The sequence below is a fragment of the Eubalaena glacialis genome, chromosome 4 (assembly GCF_028564815.1).
Source record: "Eubalaena glacialis isolate mEubGla1 chromosome 4, mEubGla1.1.hap2.+ XY, whole genome shotgun sequence".
In the NCBI taxonomy this organism is placed as follows: domain Eukaryota; kingdom Metazoa; phylum Chordata; class Mammalia; order Artiodactyla; family Balaenidae; genus Eubalaena; species Eubalaena glacialis.
This window is the reverse complement of record NC_083719.1, coordinates 102679262-102693252: the sequence shown is the minus strand read 5'-3', so window position 1 is coordinate 102693252 and position 13991 is coordinate 102679262. Positions and strand designations below refer to the sequence as shown.

General features: G+C 33.6%; 1 protein-coding gene and 1 non-coding gene across 9 annotated transcripts in view; one reads left to right on the top strand and one right to left on the bottom strand.

The window, feature by feature from the left end:
* CSNK1G3 (casein kinase 1 gamma 3) overlaps nucleotides 1-13991 on the bottom strand; it is a 127892-nt gene that overhangs the window by 51040 nt on the left and 62861 nt on the right. The window lies entirely within an intron of this gene.
* Nucleotides 11812-11918, top strand: LOC133091648 (U6 spliceosomal RNA). The gene has a single exon (XR_009700974.1). It is a non-coding gene; the product is annotated as a U6 spliceosomal RNA (small nuclear RNA).

Sequence of the window (13991 nt, the reverse complement as noted above, 5' to 3'; positions counted from 1 at the left end):
CAGAGGCTCAGAAAAGATTGCAGTCCAAGCTTACACCTTGATTTAAGCCTGGAAAGACCCTCAACAAAGGACAAAGCTAAGCTATGCCTGGGCTCACGACCAATAGAAATTGGGAGATAATAAAGTCTCTTATTCTATGTCACTAATTACTAAATAAGTCATTATGCAACAACACAAAATAATACAAACTCCAAATATAAAGTCTAAATACACAGAAATCACCTGTATTTTATTTTTAAAACTAACAGACTCCCAATAAACTAACATATAATAGGGGTCATTTTATCTTAACATTGTATCTATTTATTTGTTATGAGGAAATGAACAACTTCCATCTTAAATGTCTCAGTTTTACTTACAAGTATTTTTTGTTTTGTGTAATGATTTTAGAAAGGAAAAAAACTTTCTAAAATATACTAAAACCTTCCCATCCTGTTTAAAATAAAGAGTATGGAAAACATAATTTCACTGTTGTTTATTTTATCATTTTGCATAATAATTATTGCATGGGCAAAACAAAACATTGAACTAGAAGCCAGGATAACTAGGTTCTTAGTTTGGCTTAATACTAACTATTCAACCTCTCAAACAGACTTCAGTTTATCTATATTAGTGGTTTAGATAAGACCAGTTTTTCTAAAATGTGAGTATGAGAAAGGCAGCAGAACAGCTGAACATAGGAAGGTAAGATAATATAATCATGATAGGGGTAGGGGAAGGAGACAAGTTTAAATTGCGTACATGGTCCCCTCCCCAAAAATATAGATTCTCATACACCCCCATGTGTACACATCACCACCCTGTACCACACCACACACACACACACACACACACACACACACTTCCCCCTGCCACTGAGAATCATTATCTTAGCATGAGCCACTCTTACTAGAGCCACTCATATCATATTTGAGTCATATCTACCCCCATTATGAGTAAACACATATAAAAGGCTTAGAAATAGTGGATGAGAGACTCTAACATTTATTCAACTCTGAAATACTGGTTTTAGTATGCTATATACATCAAGAGCCTAGAGATGCAATTAAGACTTACCAATAGCTCTCAGCTACTAAGTTTTAAAAAATATTTCTACAATGCTCTTTCCCCCCTCTATTCCACTGAAAGTGCTAACTTTTATGCTCTTAATTTAGCAATCTCTTAATAACTCATTTCCACTCTTTAGTTTGTTGCTTCTTGGTCATAAAGATGTTCACCAAACTCAGGAGGAGAATGGATGAACACAGTGAGAGCTTCAACAGGGATTGAAATACAGGAAAGTACCAAAGAGGTTATAACTCAATTGAAAAATATACTAGAGGAGTTCAACAGTAGACTGGATGAAGTAAAGGAATGAATCAGTGAGCTGCAAGACAAAACAATTGAACTCATCCAGACAGAGAAGCAAAATGAAAAGGAGAATTTTAAAAAGTGAAATTAATTTAAGAAACCACTGAGACAGCATCAAGCAAAATAACATTTGCATTATATGGATCCCAGAAGAAGAAGAGAGAGAAAAGGGGCCAGAAAAACTATCTGAAGAAATATGGCCAAAAATTTCTCTAATCTGGGGAAGGAAACAAATATCCAGGTCCAGGAATCCCAGAGAGTTCCAAAAAAGATTAACCCAAATAGACATACACCAAGACACATTATAATTAAAATGGTATAAGTTAAGGATAAAGAGAGGATCCTAAAAGCAGTGAGAGAAAACCAACTTGTTACATACAAAGTAAACTCCATAAGACTCTCAACAGATTTTTCAGCAGAAACTTTACAGGCCAGGAGTGAGTGGCATAACCTATTCAAAGTGCTAAAAGGAAAAAAACTCCCAACAAAGAATTCTCCACCTAGCAAATTTATCATTCAGAATTGAAGAAGGGATCAAGAGTTTCCCAGATAAACAAAAGCTTTTAAGAGTTCATCACCACAAAACTGGCCCTACAAGAAATATTTAAGAGATTTCTTAAGCTGAAAAGACAAAGTACTAATTAATAATAAGAAAACATATGCAAGTAAAAAATCTTTCTGGAAAAGGTAAATATATAATAAAGGTAGTGGATCAATCACTTATAAAGCAAACATGACGGTTTAAAGACAAGAAGTAGTAAATTTAAATTAAATTCCAATAGTTAGTTAAGGGATGCATAAAATAAAGAGGTAAAATGTGTCATCAAAAGTATAAAACATTGGGGCAGGGGGCTGGAGTAGTAAAAAGATAAAGCTTTGGAATATGTTCAAATTTAATTTGCTACCAGCTTAAAACAAGCTACTACTTACATAGGATGTTATATATGAACCTCACAGTAACCACAGGGAAAAAAACTTATAGTAAATACACAAAAGAAAATGGAAAGAATTTTAAATATAACACTGAAGAAAACCACCAAAACACAAAGGAAGAGGGAAAGAGAAGAAAGGAACAGAGAGGAACTACAAAAACAACCAGAAAACAATTAACAAAATGACAAGTACATACTTATCAACAACTACTTCAAATGGACTAAAATAGCCAAGAAAAAGACAGTGAGGGACTGTTTGAATTTAAAAAAAAAAAAACCAGATCCATCTGTATGCTGCCTACACAAGACTTACTTCAGGAGAAAGGACTCACACAGACTGAAAGTGAAGGAATGGAAAAAATTTCAATGCAAATGTAAATAAAAAGAAAGCTGGAGTAGCTATACTCATATCAGACAAAACAGACTTTAAAACAAAGACTATATTAAAAGACAAAGAAGGGCAAACATAATGATAAAGGTGTCTAGCAAGAAGATATAACATTTATAAATGTATATGCATCCAGTAGAGGAGCACTAAGATATACAACACAAATATTAACAGACTTAAAGGGAGAAATTGAAAGCAAAACAATAATAACAGAGGACTTTAACACCCTACTTACATCAATGGATAGATCATCCAGAAAAAAAATCAAAAAGAAAACATCAAACTTAAATCACACATTAGATCACATGGACTTAACATATAGAACATTCCATCCAAAAGCACCAAAATATACATTCTTCTCAAGTACACATGAAACATTCTCCAGGATAGATCATATATTAGGTCACAAAAAAAGTCTCAATATAAATTCAGAAAGGCTGAAATCATATCAAGCATATTCTCTGGCCACAATACTATGAAACTAAATATCAATCACAAAAAGAAAATAGTAAAAACCACAGAAACGTGGAAATTAAACAACATGCTACCAAACAACCAATAGGTCACTAAAGAAATCAAAAAAATACCTAGAGACAAATGAAAGCAGAGATACAACGTACCAAAATCCATGAGATGCAGCAAAAGCGGTTCAAAGAAGAAAGACCATAGCAATATAGGCCTACCTCAAGAAACGAGACAAATCCAAAATAAATAATCTAAATTTACACATAAAGGAAACATAAAAAGAATAAATGAAGCTCCACATTCAAAGAAAGGAAATAATAAAGATCTGAGCAGAAATAAATGAAATAGACATTTAAAAAACAACAGAAAAGATCAATGAAACTAAGAGCTAGTTCTTTGAAAAGATAACCAAAATTGACAAATCTTTAGCTAGACTAACCTCCCAAAAAAAAGAAAAAGAGGGGACTCAAACAAATAAAATCAGAATGAAAGAGGAGAAATTACAACTGATACCACAGAAATACAAAATATCATAAGGGACTACTATGAACAGTTATACGCCAACAAATTAGACAACCTAGAAAAAATGGAAAATTCCTAGAAACATCCTAGCTTCCAAGACTGAATCATGAAGAAATAGAAAATTTGAATAGAACAATTACTAGTAAGGAGACTGAAACTGTAATCAAAAGCTCCCAACAAACAGAAGTCTAGAATCAGATGGCTTCACTGGCAAATTATATAAAACATTCAAAGAATACCAATCCTTGTCAAACTCCTTCTCAAACTCTTCCAAAAAATTAAAGAGGAAGAAAACCTTCCAAACACATCTTATGAAGCCAGCATTACCCTGATACCAAAACCAGACAAGGACACCATAAAAGGAAATTACAGGCCAATATCCTTGACGAACAAAGATGCAAAAACCCTCAACAAAATATGAGGAAACCAAATCAAGCAATACATTAAAAGAATCATACACCATGATCAAGTGGGATTTATTCCAAGGATGCAAGAATGTTCAACATCCGCAAATCAATCAACATGATACCATATATTAACAAAATGAAGGATAAAAATCACATGATCATCTCAATAGATGCAGAAAAAGCATTTGACAAAATTCAACATCCATTTATCATAAAAATTCTCAACCAAGTGGGTATGGAGTGAACATACCTCAACCTAATAAAGGCCATATATGACAAAGCCACAGCTAACATCATACTCAATGATGATCAGGAATAAGAGAAGGATACCACTCTCACCACTTCTATTCAACACAGTACTGGAAATCCTAGCCGTAGCAATTAGGCAAGAAAAATTAATAAAAGTGATCCAAATCAGAAAGAATGAAGTAAAACTGTCACTATTTGCAGATGACATGATACTATACATACAAAGTTCTAATGATGCCACAAATAAAACCTGCTCAAACCAATAAATGAATTCAGTAAAGTCACAGGATACAAAATCAATATACTTAAGTCTGTCGTTTTTCTATACACTAAGAATGAACTATCAGAAAGAGAAATTAAGAAAATCCCATTTACCACTACATAAAAAAGAATAAAATACCTAGCAATAAATTTAACCAAGGAGGTGAAAGACCTATACACTGAAAACTTTAAGACACTGATGAAAGAAATCGAAGAAGACACAAATGAATGGAAAGATATTTCATGCTTATGGACTGAAAGAATTTATATTGTTAGAATGTCTATACTACCCAAAGCAATCTATAGATTCAATGCAATCCCTATCAAAATTCCAATGGCATATTTCACATGACTAAAACAAACAATCTTAAAATTTGTATGGAACCCCAAAAGACACCAAATAGCCAAAACAATCTTGAGAAAGAAGAACAAAGCTGGAGGTTATCATGCTCCCTGATTTCAAACTACAGCAAACCTTTAAAAAGCACATGTTTGAACTGCACTTACCCATGGATTTTTTTCAATAATAAATACTAGAGACAGTACTACACAATCCGAGGTTGGTTTAATCCAAGGATGCAGAACCATGGATATGGAGGAACTGTGTATACAAGGGCCAACTATAAGTTATACATGAATTTGCAACTGCATAGAGAGTGGCAACCCTAACCTCCATAATGTTCAAGGGTCAACTGTACACTACAAAGCTACAGTAATCAAAACAGTATGGAACTCACACAAAAACAGACACACAGATCAATGGAACAGAACTGAGAGTCCACAAATATATGGGCAATTAATTGACAACACAGGAGCAAAGAACATACATGGAGAAAGAATAGTCTCTTCAATAAATGGTGCTGGGAAAACTGGACAGCTACAGCCAAAAGAATCAAACTAGACCACTATCTCACACCACACACAAAAATTAACTCAAAATGGATTAAAGACCTGAATGTAAGACCTGAAACCATAAAACACTTAGAAGAAAACATAGGAGGTAACTTCATTTATATGAGTCTTAGAGATATTTTTGTGGATCTAATTCCAAAAGCAAGGGAAACAAAAGCAAAAATGAACAAATGGGACTACATCAAACTAAAAATTTTCTGCACAGTGAAGGAAACCATCATCAAAACGAAAAGGCAACCTACTGAATGGGAGAAGATATTTGTAAATCCAAGAAGAGATTATTATCCAAAATATATAAAGGACCCATACAACTCAAAAACAAACAAGGTGAATAAAAAATGGACATTTTTTAATGAATAGACATTTTTCTAAAGAAGACATACAGATGGCCAAAAGGTACATGAAAAGATGTTCAACATCACTAATTATGAGGGAAATGTAAATCAAAACCACAATGAGAGATCACCTCACACCTGTCAGAATGTCTATTAGCAAAAAGGAAAAAATTATACACTGTTGTACACTGTTGGTGGGACTGAAAATTGGTGCAGCCACCATGGAAAACAGTATAGAGATTCCTCAAAAAATTAAGAATAGAACTACCATCTGACCCAGCTACTCTACTTCTAGGTATTATCTGAAGAACACAAAAACAATTTGAAAAGATATATGAACCCCTACGTTTATTGCAGCATTATTTACAATGGCCAAGATATGGAAATAACCTAAGTGTCCATGGGTGCATGAATGGATAAAGAAAATGAGGTACATAAACACAAAGGAAAATTACCCCACCACAAAAAAGAATTAAATCCAATCCTGCCATTTGTGACAACATGGATGGACCCTGAAAGTTTTATGTTAAGTGACATAAGTTAAGCAAAGAAAGACAAATACTGTAAAATTTCACTCATGTGTGGAACATAAAAAAACAAATGAACAAACAAAATAAAACAAAAACAAACTCATAGATACAGAGATCAGATTAGTGTTTACCAAAGGGAAAGGGAGTTGGGTGGAATGGGTGAAATGGGTAAAGGGCGTCAGCTGTATGGTGATGGATGGTAACTAGAAATGTACTGAGGATCACTTTGTAGTGTGTACAGGCATATTTAGGGGATATTTTGGGTTCAGTTCCAGACCACCACAATAAAGGGAATACCGAAATAAAGTCACACAAATTTTTTGGTTTCCTGGTGCATAAAAAATTTATGTTTACACTATACTGTAGTCTATTAAGTGTACAGTAGCATTGTCTAAAAATACCATGTACATACCTTAATACCTTAAAAACACTTTATGGCTAAAAATGCTAACCATCATCTGACCCTTCAGTGAGTCATAGTAGTAACATCAAAGATCACTGATCACAGATCACCATAACAAATATAATAATAATGGAAAAGTTTGAAATACTGTGAAGATTACCAAAATGTGACACAAAGACAAGGTGTGAGCAGATGCTGTTGGAAAAATGGCATCGAAGACTTGCTCATTGTAGGGTTGCCACAAACTTTCAATTTGTAAAAAAAAAAAAACGTGTGAAGCACAATAAAGCAAAGCACAATGAAACAAGGTATGCCTGTAGAGATGTCAAATTATAATGCTGCACACCTGAAACTTACATAACTTAAAAATATTATTCTGGGACTACAAAGAAAAACTTGAATTGGAAAAAGATTTAGACCACATTTATTTAATCCAAGTATTAACTATAACTGAGCAAGTATTTTTCAAACACTCCCCCTAATATTTAAAGTTACAGAGCCTTACTTCTACTCTTAACTATTAACTTCATTTTGGAGCTACTTGGAATTAAGCAAAGTAGAGTTGACCCTTGAAAAACACAGGAGTTAGGGGCACTGACCCTCCATGCAGTCAAAAATCCATGTATAACTTATAGTCGGCCCTCCATATACATATTTCAGTTCCTCTGTGTCTGTGGTTCCAGATCCTCGGATTCAACCAACCTTATATTGTATAGTACTGTAGTATTTACTATTGAAAAAAATCCATGTATAAGTGGACCCACAATGTTCAAACCCACATTGTTCAAAGGTCAACTGTGTACTATTCAGACTCTGTCGCCCTATAAAATAATTTTGGCTTCCTCTCCCTTCCTACCATACCTCCTTAACAGAAGAAATGGATCCATCCTAAGGCTCAGATTTACTCTGCCTTACTGTTTGAGCTTTTCTAAGGCTGCATTTCAAATTTTTCTACCACAGTTCTGCTATCCAAATTGCCAACTTTTCCTTTTACCCAACCTTCAAGTCTCCTCTTTTCAAACTTGTCGATTAAGCATAACTCAAAATTCATAATTATTCACACAGAATTTCTCAGAGTTGAAGAGATGTAAGCATAAGTAAATCTGCTCTGCTGTATTTCATATAAGCCAACTCATTGTTGAGAGAATTACTGTGTACCTAACATGTACATTCAATCAAGCTATACACATAATATAACTTTGGGGTTCTAAAATAACACCAAGAAAAAGATCAATAAAGGGACCAATGAGAACTGCTTCAATTTTCTCCAAAACTTCCTTTCTTTAATGGTTTCAAAGTGTCTCAAAAATATTTATCTCTACCTTACCCAAGATGGCTAAATTCCATAAACAGCATCACATTTCACTGAATAAATTAAACAGACATTTAGTCTCCAATCCGAATAAAAGTACCTCAGCTTTATCACGCAACATAATTTTACCTTAAAACATGACTCAGCACAGATCTTTGGTGAAAAAAAAGACGATCTCACTCTGACTCTTTGAGATACATACTGTTTTATGAGTCAATGAATGCAAAAACTTCTTACATAACTACTAATGTATTTCAACACATATTTTGTCATTGAAGTATAGGATCAAGAGTCATATTTTTTTTTAAATCAAGAATATAAAGCAAACACTGTAAAGACCAAACTAAAATTTCATTTCCCAGGACAAGTCTGGGCAGTTTTCTAACACTGAGCAAACAAATTAAACTGTTATGAGTTAGGAAAAGTTGCAACTAACAAACAGGGGCTGAGGAATACCCTAAGCAAACACCAAACAAAACAACCACACCAATATAAATATGATACACAAGAAAGAGGGTTTTTGAAAGTGGGAGAGGTGAAGGACAAGAGGGCAAGAAAGAAGAGAGAGGCTCAGAAAGAAGGCTGAGGACAAAGAGTAATGAAGGTTTTAAGTTACTAGCTGTGTCTCTTGATCAAAGTTTTTGGCTACTGAACTGCACGAATGCAATCCAACTCATGGGCAAAAGCAAGCTTTTTTATTTGTTCTTACACCCAGTGAATTCAACTATAAACTTATACTCCACCCAATTCCAATTGTTCTAAGAGTATTTTTGAGACTACTATAAAAAGTCATTGATGGTGAGTTGATGAAAGTTAGTCTGATAGCTTCAAACATCACTAATTTTCAGTGATGCTTATCAGCATCCCCAATATTCAAGACAAGTATATTTTTTCCCAAGAAAAGCTCAAGAATGGGCAAGAATACAAAATTCACATATTGTATGAAAATACAATCTCACCATCACTCTCCCAAAATTAATTTAATTGAACACTTCATTTTATATTTCAGCATTCCACTTAAGTGACAAAACAACATTAATTAATTAAAGTCACAAAATAACACTTGGAGGTCTAATACTCTCAATACTCCTTGGTACTTCAGTTCCTTATAGGTGGGCAACAGTTAAGCATGTTATTAAAAGAAATATTATCATGATGTTTCTTTCCATTTTCAGGTCCAGTATTGTTCATGTAGGAAGGATTAGAACAACAGTATTAACATTCTTAACAGGAAATTTAAACTCTACAGATTTGATCAAGAAAAACTAAAATCTGGGACTTCCCTGGTGGTCCAGTGGTTAAGAATCCATCTTGCAATGTAGGGGACGCTGGTTCGATCCCTGGTCGGGGAACAAACATCCCACATGCTGCGGGGCAACTAAGCCTGTACGCCACAAATAGAGAGCCCAAGTGCCACACTACAGAGCCCATGTGCTCCGGAGCCCATGCGCCACAACTAGAGAGAAGCCTGCACACCGCAACGAAAGACCCCACGTGCTGCAACTAAGACCATTAAAAAAAAAAGAAAGAAAAACTAAAATCTGATTAGAAATAACTAAGTACAGAATTATCACATAGGCTATATTCTTTTCCAAGGAAGTTTTGCTTTCAGGCATTCTTAACCTTTAGAACAAATGCTTATACTTCTAGCTCAGCAGTTCTCAACACATGGTCTGGAGACACTTAGGGACAGGGGTAGGTGGTCCATGAGACTCTTTCAGGAGGGCAGTGACATCAAAATTATTTTTATAATAACACCAAGACGTTATTTACCTTTTTCACTCTCATTCTCTCATAAGTGAAAGTCAAGTTTTCCAGAGGCTATGTGAATGTGATATGGCAATGGATTGAAGGCAGAATCCATTGCTTTTTACTAAGCCAGACATTAAAGAGATATGCAAAACATGTAAAACAAGGCCACTTTTCTCACATTTTTTTAAATTTGGAAAATAGCATCAGTTGTGATTTTAAAATACTATTGTTGTTATTTTAAAATGAATTAATACAGCAATATTTTTATATTTGTTTTAATTTCTCATATGGTAAATATCAATAGCTATAACCCACAATAACAAAAGCCCTCTGGGATCCTCAAAAAGTTTTAGGAGTCTAAAAGGATCATGAGACCCAAAAGTTTGAGAATTACTGTTCTGTCTGATTAGGAAGCCCTGATATGAACAAACAGGTGCAATGAGTTCCAGACTTGGTAACAGTCATTCCATTAAAATACCATATCACCCACATTTAGTAGTAATATTCTAGCAATTAACCCCAAATAAAAGGAAAAGCCACCCCACTGTAAAACAGAAGAAAAGAGTCCTTTCAGTGATAATTCTATATTTACACATTTAAAAATTAGTCTTAACTTCAAAGAACATTAAAAAGTAACATCACCTACAAACAAGTAATGTTTATTACAATATAAGAAACATTGAATAGATATTATATATTATATATTATTCAGTTACTATCCTCTTTAGGCATAAACAGTTAAGAAAAAATGGATTCTCTCTTACCATTTTTACCCCCAATCTGCAAGCTTAAAAATCTGTTCTTCTCACAATATGCTTCTTTATATTTAAATCAAAAATAAAAATAAAACATGAAATCATATTATTTTTCAAGGCTTTATACTTCTTATGATTACATAGGGAATTACAAAAATGATGCTGTATTTCAGAAAATTAAGTCCTTCATCACCATTTCGTTATACCCTATCCAAAAATAAGGTCTGTTTTTTATGTAAGATTATTGTGTGATTAATTAATCACTGAAAATATTAATAGTATAATTACCACACAACATAAACTATCCTAATACCTGGACCATATAAACCAAATTGAAACCACTATCTGTTAACCTTTCCTTCTTATATTGATAATGCATAGCATTCTTTAAACACACACATTCTCCATAAACTACAAATTTAACAGAAAAACTTTGTACACTTCTATCCAACAGTACCAATAAACATATTCACATATAAATTAGTAAAAGTTTAGCAATGCATAACTTATCGAAATTCCCATACAGAAAGGCCTCTATAAAGAGACAGAAATATTACATATACTTAGGATGTCTTCTAAATGCAATTAAGCTAATACAGAAAAAGGAAGTCTAAGAAGCTGCTACATAAACTGTTGGTTATTTAGGCTGAAATAAGTCTACACTAACCACCACCTCACCTGTATAGTATTCTTCATTATTTTTGTTAATACCAAAATATAATAGGTAATGTTCTAATTATTTTATTCACTTAACTTTCATGGTTTTGACAATATTTTCTTTCTTTTTTCTCAAAAAGACACTTATAAGATATACAGAAAGAGTAGAATTTCTTAAATTCTTAAAACATGGTCAGAGAAACTCTAATCTGGCAACTTAATGAATAAAAGAAATTTTAGAAGTTATTTAATGCATATACCCACGTTTAAAAGGCTTATACTATTATCTACAACCTTTCTCCAAAGTGAACAGTATGATAAAGTGTTCATACAATATGGAATCACCAAAGCCCACTTAGCTAGGAGACAGGGCTAAATAAACCAATAAACAAGACATAAACCAAGAAGCCAGAAGGGTCAGTATAAAGAATGAAGAGAAGTTTTTCTAATTCTTCGAAGACAATACTATGACGAGTGTTAATTTTAGAAACAGCCACTGCTGCTATTATCAAATTATTCTTTATAAGTACAAAATTATTCGTTAGAACTACATAGTTCAGGTAACATCAAAAAGTCAAGCCGTGCTCGCTTCGGCAGCACATATACTAAAATTGGAACGATACAGAGAAGATTAGCATGGCCCCTGTGCAAGGATGACACGCAAATTCATGAAGCGCTCCATATTTTTATACACAAAAATAAACTCAAAATGGATTAAAGACCTAAATGTAAGGCCAGACACCATCAAACTCTTAGAGGAAAACATAGGCAGAACACTTCTATGACATAAATCACAGCAAGATCCTTTTTGACCCACCTCTTAGAGAAATGGAAATAAAAACAAAAATAAACAAATGAGACCTAATGAAACTTAAAAGCTTTTGCACAGCAAAGGAAACCATAAACAAGATGAAAAGACAACCCTCAGAATGAGAGAAAATATTTGCAAATGAAGCAACTGACAAAGGATTAATCTCCAAAACATACAAGCAACTCATGCAGCTCGATATCAAAATAACAAACAACCCAATCCAAAAATGGGCAGAAGACCTAAACAGACATTTCTCCAAAGAAGATATACAGATTGCCAACAAACACATGAAAGAATGCTCAACATCATTAATCATTAGAGAAATGCAGATCAAAACTACAATGAGGTATCACCTCACACCGGTAAGAATGGCCATCATCAAAAAATCTACAAACAATAAATGCTGGAGAGGGTGTGGAGAAAAGGGAACCCTCTTGCACTGTTGGTGGGAATGTAAATTGATACAGCCACTATTGAGAACAGTATGGAGGTTCCTTAAAAAACTAAAATTAGAACTACCATATGACCCAGCAATCCCACTACTGGGCATATACCCTGAGAAAACCATAATTCAAAAAGAGTCATGTACCAAAATGTTCATTGCAGCTCTATTTACAATAGCCAGGACATGGAAGCAACCTAAGTGTCCATCAACAGATGAATGGATAAAGAAGATGTGGCACATGTATATGATGGAATATTACTCAGCCATAAAAAGGAACGAAACTGAGTTATTTGTAGTGAGGTGGATGGACCTAGAGACTGTCATACAGAGTGAAGTTAAGTCAGAAAGAGAAAAACAAATACCGTATGCTAACACATATATATGGAATCTAAAACAAAAAAGAAAAAAAAAATGGTCAGAAGAACCTAGGGGCAAGACGGGAATAAAGATGCAGACCTACTAGAAAATGGACTTGAGGATACGGGGAGGGGGAAGGGTAAGCTGGGACAAAGTGAGAGAGTGGCATGGACATATATACACTACCAAACGTACAACAGATAGCTAGTGGGAAGCAGCCGCATAGCACAGGGAGATCAGCTCGGTGCTTTGTGGCCACCTAGAGGGGTGGGATAGGGAGGGTGGGAGGGCGGGAGATGCAAGAGGGAAGAGATATGGGGACATATGTATATGTATAACTGATTCACTTTGTTATAAAGCAGAAACTAACACACCATTGTAAAGCTATTATACTTCAATAAAGATATTAAAAATAAATTAAAAAAAAAGTCAAGCCACTCACTTGAGAAACAATTATTTAACAATTTAACATATGCACGGTCTCAAATAGTATATTTAATATCATTTCCATAGTTAGAGATCTTCCAAGAATAGTAATTTATGACAGGAAAAAAAAAAGGTTATTTGACTTTCTGTGATGAAGTATCAGCTGATAAAGAAATTCCAAGGAATAAATGATTGCAAATTAGGTCAATATGGCCTATATAAACCATCTGATGTCAAGGAAATAATTTAAGACACAGAAGCATTATTCAGAATCACAGATCTTCAAAAAAATTTTCCCCATAAATTGCAAAATCTGTCCCAGGCATTTTCATGAAGTGTCATATCAACAATTCAACTAAACTTTTTTTCAAGTAAATAAAAAAAAACTGAATTAATTCTAATAATTAAAACCTATGCTTCTCTAGAAAGTGATTATTTTTAGGCAGCTGAATTGTACAGTCAGTTAATTAAATAACTACCTGCATATGTCCTTGGTTTATCGTTTCTGATCATTTAAAAATTACTCATCACTGACTTTTTTTCCTTCTATTTCTGGACCTCTAAAATTAAATTTACCTAATCATAGGGTGATACAAATGATATTAATTAAAATAAATAAATTTTTGAAATTACATGGTTATGTCTATTTGTCAAAAGTGGAATAAACTCAAAATGTAATAATATGATTTTACATAATATTAATATATCAAACTTTAAACATA